The sequence below is a fragment of the Zootoca vivipara genome, chromosome 6 (genome assembly GCF_965207765.1).
Source record: "Zootoca vivipara chromosome 6, rZooViv2.hap1.1, whole genome shotgun sequence".
In the NCBI taxonomy this organism is placed as follows: domain Eukaryota; kingdom Metazoa; phylum Chordata; class Lepidosauria; order Squamata; family Lacertidae; genus Zootoca; species Zootoca vivipara.
Window position 1 is genome coordinate 50,147,245 of NC_142589.1, and position 9,877 is coordinate 50,157,121.

Genomic DNA, 9,877 nt, shown 5'->3' on the forward strand with positions numbered 1-9,877 from the left:
TCCAAGAGCTGCCCAATCAGTGTAAAATAAGAGTCTCATTAGTCTTCTCACCCTTTATACCCCCCCCAAACTTGGCCCTCCAGATGTTTTGGGACTACAATTCCCATCATCCCTGACCACTGGTCCTGTTAGCTAGGGATGATGGGAGTTGTAGTCCCAAAACATCTGGAGGGCCGAGTTTGGGGGCGCCTGTGTTATACTGATTGGAACCAGTATTGGAAATTGTATTCCCGCAAAGTTAAGCATTTGGGAACAAACACTGAAAACAAGGTGCTTCATTTTCAAAGGGGTGCAAGTTCTGTTGCATGCAATGGAACTTCAAGGAAAACACAACTTAATTCCCTCTGAAATAAGATATTGCAGCACTTGTTATAAGCAACTCCAAATCATTTGCCCATGTACGTGCATAGAAAATATTAGATCTAGCTGAATGGCAACACATGGTGATCTGCATTGATAGTGGCAGTGCATCCCTAACTATTATTATTGTACAATTATAAGATTATTGTAGAAGTGGATGCGGGTGTGACTTTCATAAAGGGACCCTGCACTTTGTTACCATGCTACTGCCCATAGGTTCACAAAAATGTCTTGCTTTTAGTTCCTACTTAACATGAGTGTGGTCCTAGCCTTAAATTATGCTGGTTGAATTTCTGCTAGATGTCAGTGGAGCACCAGTGGGGGATACAGTGAAGAAAGAGCTGATCTATATTCACAGATGAGTACTTCCCTTCTCCCACTAATAGTGTATCATAAAGAGGTGGTGTAAGCAGACAAAGTTCCAATTATCAGAGAGCCCCCAAACTATGACCCCACTGCTCTGCTGGCTGTGGTTGATGGAAGTTGTAGTCCAAAACATTTGAAAGACACCATGGCAAAGCTGCTTTATGTGCTGTATATGTTTAAGAATGTTTTAAGTTTTAGTTTTTTTAAAAAAAAAACCTAGAAGAAACATCTTAAATTGGCTTGTATAACAAAACTTTCATTGTCTGATTTCTGTCAAAAAAATTCCTTCAGTAGCACCTTAAAGACCAACAGATACCTGAAGAAGTGTGCATGCACACGAAAGCTCATACCAAAATAAAAAACTTAGTTGGTCTTTAAGGTGCTACTGAAGGAATTTTTTTTATTTTGCTTCGACTCAGACCAACACGGCTACCTACCTGTAACTGATTTCATAAAAATGCTACATACGCCTTGCTGTATTTTTTTATGAAAGTGCAGTGAATAGAAAATTCAGTCAACCGACCTATCAATTTTCTTTGCTGAAATTTGTTCCCCCACTCCTAAACCTTTCATTTTTTTGAGGTCAGATGAAACTGAAACCAGTTCAATACTTTTAAAGAAAGGGTTAAAGAAAGGACTTAGCATTAGAACAAGTCTGTGAAAGTTAATGCAACAAGCGATCTTTTGAAAGGAAACAATAAAGCAATAAAATGGGAATGAGATGACTTTATCTCTACCACAGGCAGGGAGGAGAGGAAGGAGCCGAAAGCCTTTTGTGTGTGTCATAGGATCAAAGGAAAAAGTGAAAATGTATGCATTATAAGTACAAATAATTGCACACCATTTTCCTTGCTTATTCTGTAAGGTCAGTCTGCATAGCATTGCAATTTGTAATAAACACTCTTGTTTGAACACCGAACCTGGATCATTAATAGGCCTCCCAGGTTACTCATAGGAAAGGATTTTTCCTTATCACTGTCACCATATACCACAAAACAGCCTCAACTAGGCATATGCATTTCTTTCTGTTTTGAAAGAGCAAGCCTATGCAGCTTATCAGTAGTATGACAGAGGCTACTGCTTTTCAGTACTCAGTAAGGAAAGCATGCAAAATATCTGGAGCTGAGTGATATAATACTGTTGTGGACGATGTTCGATATTTACCGAGGCCCTTTACAGTCTATGTGGGCTGAGTGGTTTGGATGAGTCATGCAGTATATTACATTAACAAAAGAGATGGTACTGAAATAGGCAAAAATCTGCCTTTATTCCCTTATTGGGTTCTCCATCGGTTGGAGAATATAACAGAGGCCAACCAGAGAAGTTTGAGAAGCAAAGCCTTTATTTTCGCTGTTGCAACAGGGTCCTTCCTCTCACACAGGAGAACAAGGAAGGAACCCCAAACAAAGATGTCTTGCCCTTAAAAAGAGATTTGAAATTGGTTTCAGCCCACCCCCCAGAAGCATCATCCATATGTCACAGAAGGGGTGTAGCCCAAGACCCCTCTCCCTAGATTCATCATAGGTACATCATGAAAGGGGAGGTCTGGTGGCAGTAATCTGAGCATCCTGGACCCTGCCCCCTGCCCCCAAAACCTAATCAACAAAATTGAGAGATATTTACATTTCCCTGTTTCCCAGCCAAGTTAATCACAACCTTTTGTCTGGCACTCAGGTATCAGGATGCCAGGGATTATCACTTTAATTCCTGAGACAATGAGAAGGTTCCCCCCACCCCACTTCTTCCTTGCAGAGGAACACCTGGTCAGAGAGAGTCAAAATGGTGTCAGTCAGGCCTGTTTTCCTGTGCTGCTTCAGACATGTTTCTGTACATTCGTTACATGTTTTATGAACCATTATTATATATATATATAGATATGACCTCAAAATTCTTATAACAGTACTCACAAGCCAAATTTGATAGTGTGCATGTGTGTGTGATAAAAAGGTAAAGGCAATGTATACCTTTCCCCTAAAAATAATGAAAAGCTTAGAATATAACTAAATATAAATTTCATGGGATGAATTCAGATCAAGTTAGTCATACTTATTTTTATGTGTGCGTTTAGGTTTCATTTATTTATTATTATTGACATAACTATAGAAACAAATATCTTTTCCATCTTCTATTTCCATAACAGGCATTCCATAACTCAAAAAAACCCAATTCCATCTTTTGGCAAAATCAGCACTACCTGGCCTTCCTTCCCTTCTTCTGACTAGCTCCATCAACCTGTCTGTTACAGCCAATTCCATACATTTCATCAGCCATTCATTCCCATTCTGTTGGGCCTGTTGGCACTTCTATTTTCTTGCCCATTAAAGAGGGTGAATCCAAAGAAAGACTTCAGATGATGTTCACATGATGGCCATAAGGTCCTGGTACGTTTCGGTTGGCAGAGGCAGTGAGTCAGGTATTGCAATCCCGTGTCATATAGGGTTTTATAGCTTAAAAACAACACTTGAATTGGGCCCAGAAACATATAGACAGCCAGTGCATGCATATAGGATTATATTGCAAGACATCATAATTCATAGCTGCCAAGTTATCCCTTTTTTAAGGGATTTTCCCTTAGGCTGAATAGGCTTCCTCGTGAGAAAAGGGAAAACTTGGCAGCTATGTCATAATTAAGTGACTAGCATAAATAAGGAGGACCTTAGATAGCTCAGGAATGGGTTGAGTTCACCAAGCTCTTCCTTCAATCATTAGCAGTTATTAAGATGCCCTCCCATTTGGCATTCTTAATGGCTCATTACCTTCCCTTTGTCTTTCTTAATGGCTCTTCTTCCAGGTGATTACCAGGCTGTCCTTGCTATTCCAGCAATTGAATCTGTTGGATCCAGGAATTAGAAGGAGCACAGGTATTAGGCATTCAGCTTAACCACTCAAAACTCATAACAGTATTCATGACTTTCACCAGGGATCAACAACCTAAGGCCCATGGGCCGGTAGCGGCCCACAAAGCTTGTCTAACCAGCCCATGGTGACCACTGCCACCCCCCTGTTGTCCCTCGCTGCCTGCTCTTACCGGCATGGCGTGGGGGCTGACTTCCAGGTTGATGGCACCTGTGCGCATGCACATGGGCGTTCCTCTGACCCAGATGTGTGCCAGAAATAGTGTGTGCGCACGCATGTGGGACAGAAAAGCACCCGTGTGCATGCGCACCCGCTATTTCCAGCGCACTTCCGGGTCAGAGGAGCGCTGGAAATAACATGTGTGCATGGGCGCTCCTCCGACCCGGAAGAGCACGCGTGCACACACGCTCCAGCCCATCCGATGGGCGGAGTGTCGACTGGCCCATCCTTGGATAAGATTGCCAACCTCTGACTTACATCATGTTGAATGAATCAAACCAAGGCCTTGAAAAAGGGAATACATTCATACAACTACATACCAAATCATACTAAATCATATGATATACCATCCAGCATTTTAGCACTGATGGTTTATTGAAACAGCTGCCATTTCTAACACTGCATTTAAAATATAAGAAAGCCCATTTATAGGAAAGCACCCTCAGAGTCATTTGCCTCCTAAGCAAACATAACTGTCCCCAACAGACTTAAAGGGTTTTCTTCAAATAGGGTTTTACTACCGGATAAGTGTACCAGGTAGAATTATAACCTTATAGTGACTTTTTATTTTAAAAAAGTTATATCAATTATAAAATCCAACTGAAATCTACTGGATTTGCCCACATATGTTTGACACCAGAGTGGCATTTAAAATACATTATTGCATTAAAAAACCCCAGTTTCACAGGAATTTCTACCACTTTCATTTGGCAATTTTTAGCTTTCCCCATAAGTACTGAAGAATGCAACAGTGGAATTTGCTCAGATTCATTTTTTCATATGCAGGTAGGTGCTGCCATCTAGTTTTTAGTGTGAACTCTGCTCCATAGTCTTGAGAGCCTTCTTTCATGTGAAATCAGCATCTCCAAGAGAATGTACAGCAGCCTTTATTTCAGCAGACCTTTTCTTCCCTGAATTGTGTGAAACCCTAAATCGGTTCAAAAGTCAAGAAGAAGAAGAAGAAGAAGAGGAGGAGTTTGGACTTAATATCCCGCCTTTCACTCCCCTTAAGAAGTCTCAAAGTGGCTAACAATTTACTTTCCCTTCCTCCCCCACAACAAACACTCTGTGAGGTGAGTGAGGCTGAAAGACTTCAGAGAAGTGTGACTAGTCTAAGGTCACCCAGCAGCTGCATGTGGAGGAGCAGGGAAGCGAACCTCGTTCACCAGATTACGAGTCCACTGCTCTTAACCACTACACCATGCTGGCTAGCAGCACAACCTTCACCATATATTTCTTAAGTTCAAATGGGACACGGGTGGTGCTGTGGTCTAAACCACTGAGACTTGGGCTTGTCGATCAAAAGGTCGGCAGTTCGAATCCCCGCGATGGGGTGAGCTCCTGTTGTTTGGTCCCAGTTCCTGCCAACCTAGCAGTTTGAAAGCACCCCAAAAAATGCAAGTAGATTAATAGGTACCTTTTTGGTGGGAAGGTAAACAGCATTTCCGTGAGCTGCTCTGGTGTCGGTGTTCCATTGCGCCAGAAGCGGCTTAGTCATGCTGGCCACATGACCAGGAAAAACTCTGCAGAGCGGACAAACACCAGCTCCCTTGGCCTTTAAAGCGAGATGATCGGCGCAACTCCAAAGTCATTCACGACTGGACTTAACTGTCAGAGGTCCCTTTGTTGTTGTTGTTTAGTCGTTTAGTCGTGTCCGACTCTTCGTGACCCCATGGACCATAGCACGCCAGGCACTCCTGTCTTGCACTGCCTCCCGCAGTTTGGTCAAACTCATGTTCGTAGCTTCGAGAACACTGTCCAACCATCTCGTCCTCTGTCGTCCCCTTCTCCTTGTGCCCTCCATCTTTCCCAACATCAGGGTCTTTTCCAAGGATTCTTCTCTTCTCATGAGGTGGCCAAAGTATTGGAGCCTCAGCTTCACGATCTGTCCTTCCAGGGAGCACTCAGGGCTGATTTCCTTAAGAATGGATAGGTTTGATCTTCTAGCAGTCCATGGGACTCTCAAGAGTCTCCTCCAGCACCATAATTCAAAAGCATCAATTCTTCGACGATCAGCCTTCTTTATGGTCCAGCTCTCACTTCCATACATCACTACTGGGAAAACCATAGCTTTAACTATACGGACCTTTGTCGGCAAAGTGATGTCTCTGCTTTTTAAGATGCTGTCTAGGTTTGTCATTGCTTTTCTCCCAAGAAGCAGGCGTCTTTTAATTTCGTGACTGCTGTCACCATCTGCAGTGATCAAGGAGCCCAAGAAAGTAAAATCTCTCACTGCCTCCATTTCTTCCCCTTCTATTTGCCAGGAGGTGATGGGACCAGTGGCCATGATCTTGGTTTTTTTGATGTTGAACTTCAGACCATATTTTGCGCTCTCCTCTTTCACCCTCATTAAAAGGTTCTTTAATTCCTCCTCGCTTTCTGCCATCAAGGTTGTGTCATCTGCATATCTGAGGTTGTTGATATTTCTTCCGGCAATCTTAATTCCGGCTTGGGATTCATCTAGTCCAGCCTTTCGCATGATGAATTCTGCATATAAGTTAAATAAGCAGGGAGACAATATACAACCTTGTCGTACTCCTTTCCCAATTTTGAACCAATCAGTTGTTCCATATCCAGTTCTGACTGTAGCTTCTTGTCCCACATAGAGATTTCTCAGGAGACAGATGAGGTGATCAGGCACTCCCATTTCTTTAAGAACTTGCCATAGTTTGCTGTGGTCGACACAGTCGAAGGCTTTTGCATAGTCAATGAAGCAGAAGTAGACGTTTTTCTGGAACTCTCTAGCTTTCTCCATAATCCAGCGCATCTTTGCTATTTGGTCTCTGGTTCCTCTGCCCCTTCGAAATCCAGCTTGCACTTCTGGGAGTTCTCGGTCCACATACTGCCTAAGCCTGCCTTGTAGAATTTTAAGCATAACCTTGCTAGCGTGTGAAATGAGCGCAATTGTGCGGTAGTTGGAGCATTCTTTGGCACTGCCCTTCTTTGGAATTGGGATGTAGACTGATCTTCTCCAATCCTCTGGCCATTGCTGAGTTTTCCAAACTTGCTGGCATATTGGGTGTAGCACCTTAACAGCATCATCTTTTACAATTTTAAATAGTTCAGCTGGAATATCATCACTTCCACTGGCCTTGTTATTAGCAGTGCTTTCTAAGGCCCATTTGACTTCACTCTCCAAGATGTCTGGCTCAAGGTCAGCAACCACACTACCTGGGGTGTACGAGACCTCCATATCTTTCTGGTATAATTCCTCTGTGTATTCCTGCCACCTCTTCTTGATGTCTTCTGCTTCTGTTAGGTCCTTACCACTTTTGTCCTTGATTATGGTAATCTTTGTACGAAATGTTCCTTTCATATCTCCAGTTTTCTTGAACAGATCTCTGGTTTTCCCCATTCTATTGTTTTCCTCTATTTCTTTGCATTGCTCATTTAAGAAGACCCTCTTGTCTCTCCTTGCTGTTTTTTGGAAATCTGCATTCAGTTTCCTGTATCTTTCCCTATCTCCCTTGCATTTTGCTTGCCTCCTCTCCTCCGCTATTTGTAAGGCCTCGTTGGATAGCCATTTTGCTTTCTTGCATTTCCTTTTCCTTGGGATGGTTTTCGTTGCTGCCTCCTGTATAATGTTACGAGCCTCCATCCATAGTTCTTCAGGCACTCTGTCCACCAAATCTAAATCCTTAAACCTGTTCCTCACTTCCACTGTGTATTCATAAGGGATTTGATTCAGATTGTATCTTACTGGCCCAGTGCTTTTTCCTACTTTCTTCAGTTTAAGCTGGAATTTTGCTATAAGAAGCTGATGATCTGAGTTACAGTCAGCTCCAGGTCTTGTTTTTGCTGACTGTATAGAGCTTCTCCATCTTTGGCTGCAGAGAATATAATCAATCTGATTTCGATGCTGCCCATTTGGTGATATCCATGTGTAGAGTCGTCTCTTGTGTTGTTGGAAGAGAGTGTTTGTGATGACCAGCTTGTTCTCTTGACAGAACTCTATTAGCCTTTGCCCTGCTTCATTTTGAACTCCAAGGCCAAACTTGCCAGTTGTTCCTTTTATCTCTTGATTCCCTACTTTAGCATTCCAATCCCCTGTAATGAGAAGAACATCCTTCTTTGGTGTCATTTCTAGAAGTTGTTGTAGGTCTTCATAGAATTGGTCAATTTCACTTTCTTCAGCACCGGTAGTTGGTGCATAAACTTGGATTACTGTGATGTTAAAAGGTCTGCCTTGGATTCGTATCGAGATCATTCTGTCATTTTTGAGATTGCATCCCATTACAGCTTTTGCCACTCTTTTGTTGACTATGAGGGCCACTCCATTTCTGCTACAGGATTCTTGCCCACAGTAGTAGATATGATAGTCACCCGAACTGAATTCGCCCATTCCCTTCCATTTTAGTTCACTGATGCCCAGGATGTCGATATTTATTCTTGTCATCTCATTTTTGACCACATCCAGCTTACCTCCACTCATGGTTCTTACATTCCAGGTTCCTATGCAATATTTTTCTTTACAGCATCGGACTTTCCTTTCGCTTCCAGGCATATCCGCAACTGAGCATCCTTTCGGCTTTGGCCCAGCCGCTTCATCAGCTCTGAATCTACTTGTACTTGTCCTCCGCTCTTCCTCAGTAGCATGTTGGACGCCTTCCGACCTGAGGGGCTCATCTTCCAGCGTCATAACTTTTATATGCCTGTTGTCTTTGTCCATGGAGTTTTCTTGGCAGGGATACTGGAGTGGCTTGCCAGTTCCTTCTCCAGGTGGATCACGTTTAGTCAAAACTCTCCACTATGACCTGTCCATCTTGGGTGGCCCTGCATGGCATAGCTCATAGCTTCTCCGAGTTATTCAAGCCCCTTCGCCACGACAAGGCATTGATCCCTTTACCTTTACCTTATTCAGTTCATCAGGGTTTACTCCCAAGTAAGTTCGGCTAGCTACACATTTATTGGGTAGTAAGGCCTAATAAAAAGGTAAAAAAGTAAGGCCTACTGTCCTCAGTGGGACCTACTTTCAAATATGCTTGTATAGGATTGCATTGTTAGCCCTCTTATAGAAAAACGGGGGGGGGGGCTGTTGCTGCTATTTCTTTATTTATATAGCACCAGGAATCTATATAAACAAAAATGACAGATCCCTGCCTAGAGGGCCTTGCTACCTAAATGTCAAAAACATGAGCGGCAGCTGAGGGACTGGAGAGGCAAAGAAATTTCCAGTGCTTGGAAACCTCTTTTTTAAAAGGAGCTAGATCCTGATCATTCTTTTACCAAATAAATTATTTCAGTTCAAGTTCATCAAAATGAACGTTTTAGTTCAGTTCAAACTCATCAAAATTATCTCTTTTGTTCAAAGAAAATTCATACCCAGCAAAAACATTTCAGCGTGCAAAATGTTACAAGCTGCTTTGGTGTTGTATGGGGCCCTAAAGGAAATCAGGGGTCTTACACAAGTAATAAGATATCTGACAGACAGAAGGTCAACAGGTAAAGCTTTTCGTATACAGTAATTGTATTTCCATACTAGAAAGTGCTTACCCTGCTTAATCTGTGCCAGTTACACAGCTGCTGAAGGCACATGACATCATTTCTTTAGTTCTTGTATCTTACTTCTCACAGCAAGCTGCTCCTGTTGGAATAGAGCAAATCTCTTTGGCAGGGAAGATACAGGAAATACCTCATGTAACTTCTTTCTGATTGCTTAGCAACAATGTTTAAATGATTCAATAACATAAGGAGAACCTGCTGGATCAGACCAATGACCCTTCTAATCCAGCATCCTGTTCTCACAGTGCCCAGTGCTCACAGTGTAGGAAGCAGGATTCAAGCACAATAGCAATCTCCCCTCTTGTGGTTTCCAACACCTGGTATTCAGGAGCATTGCTGCCTCCAACTATTGAGGCAGAGCATAATCATCATGGCTAGTAGCTACCGTACTTAGTCACTTAAGTGATCCCAGCCATAACAGCAGATAGGTCTTAGAACATTGCCTCCACAGTTTGCTTTCTAACTTTCTTTAGGTCAAACTGACTTCATTATTTTAATGAAGGGAATGAATATAAAGAACTAAGAATCAGACAAAATACTATACCCAAATGAACTTAATTCACCTTTAGTTCAC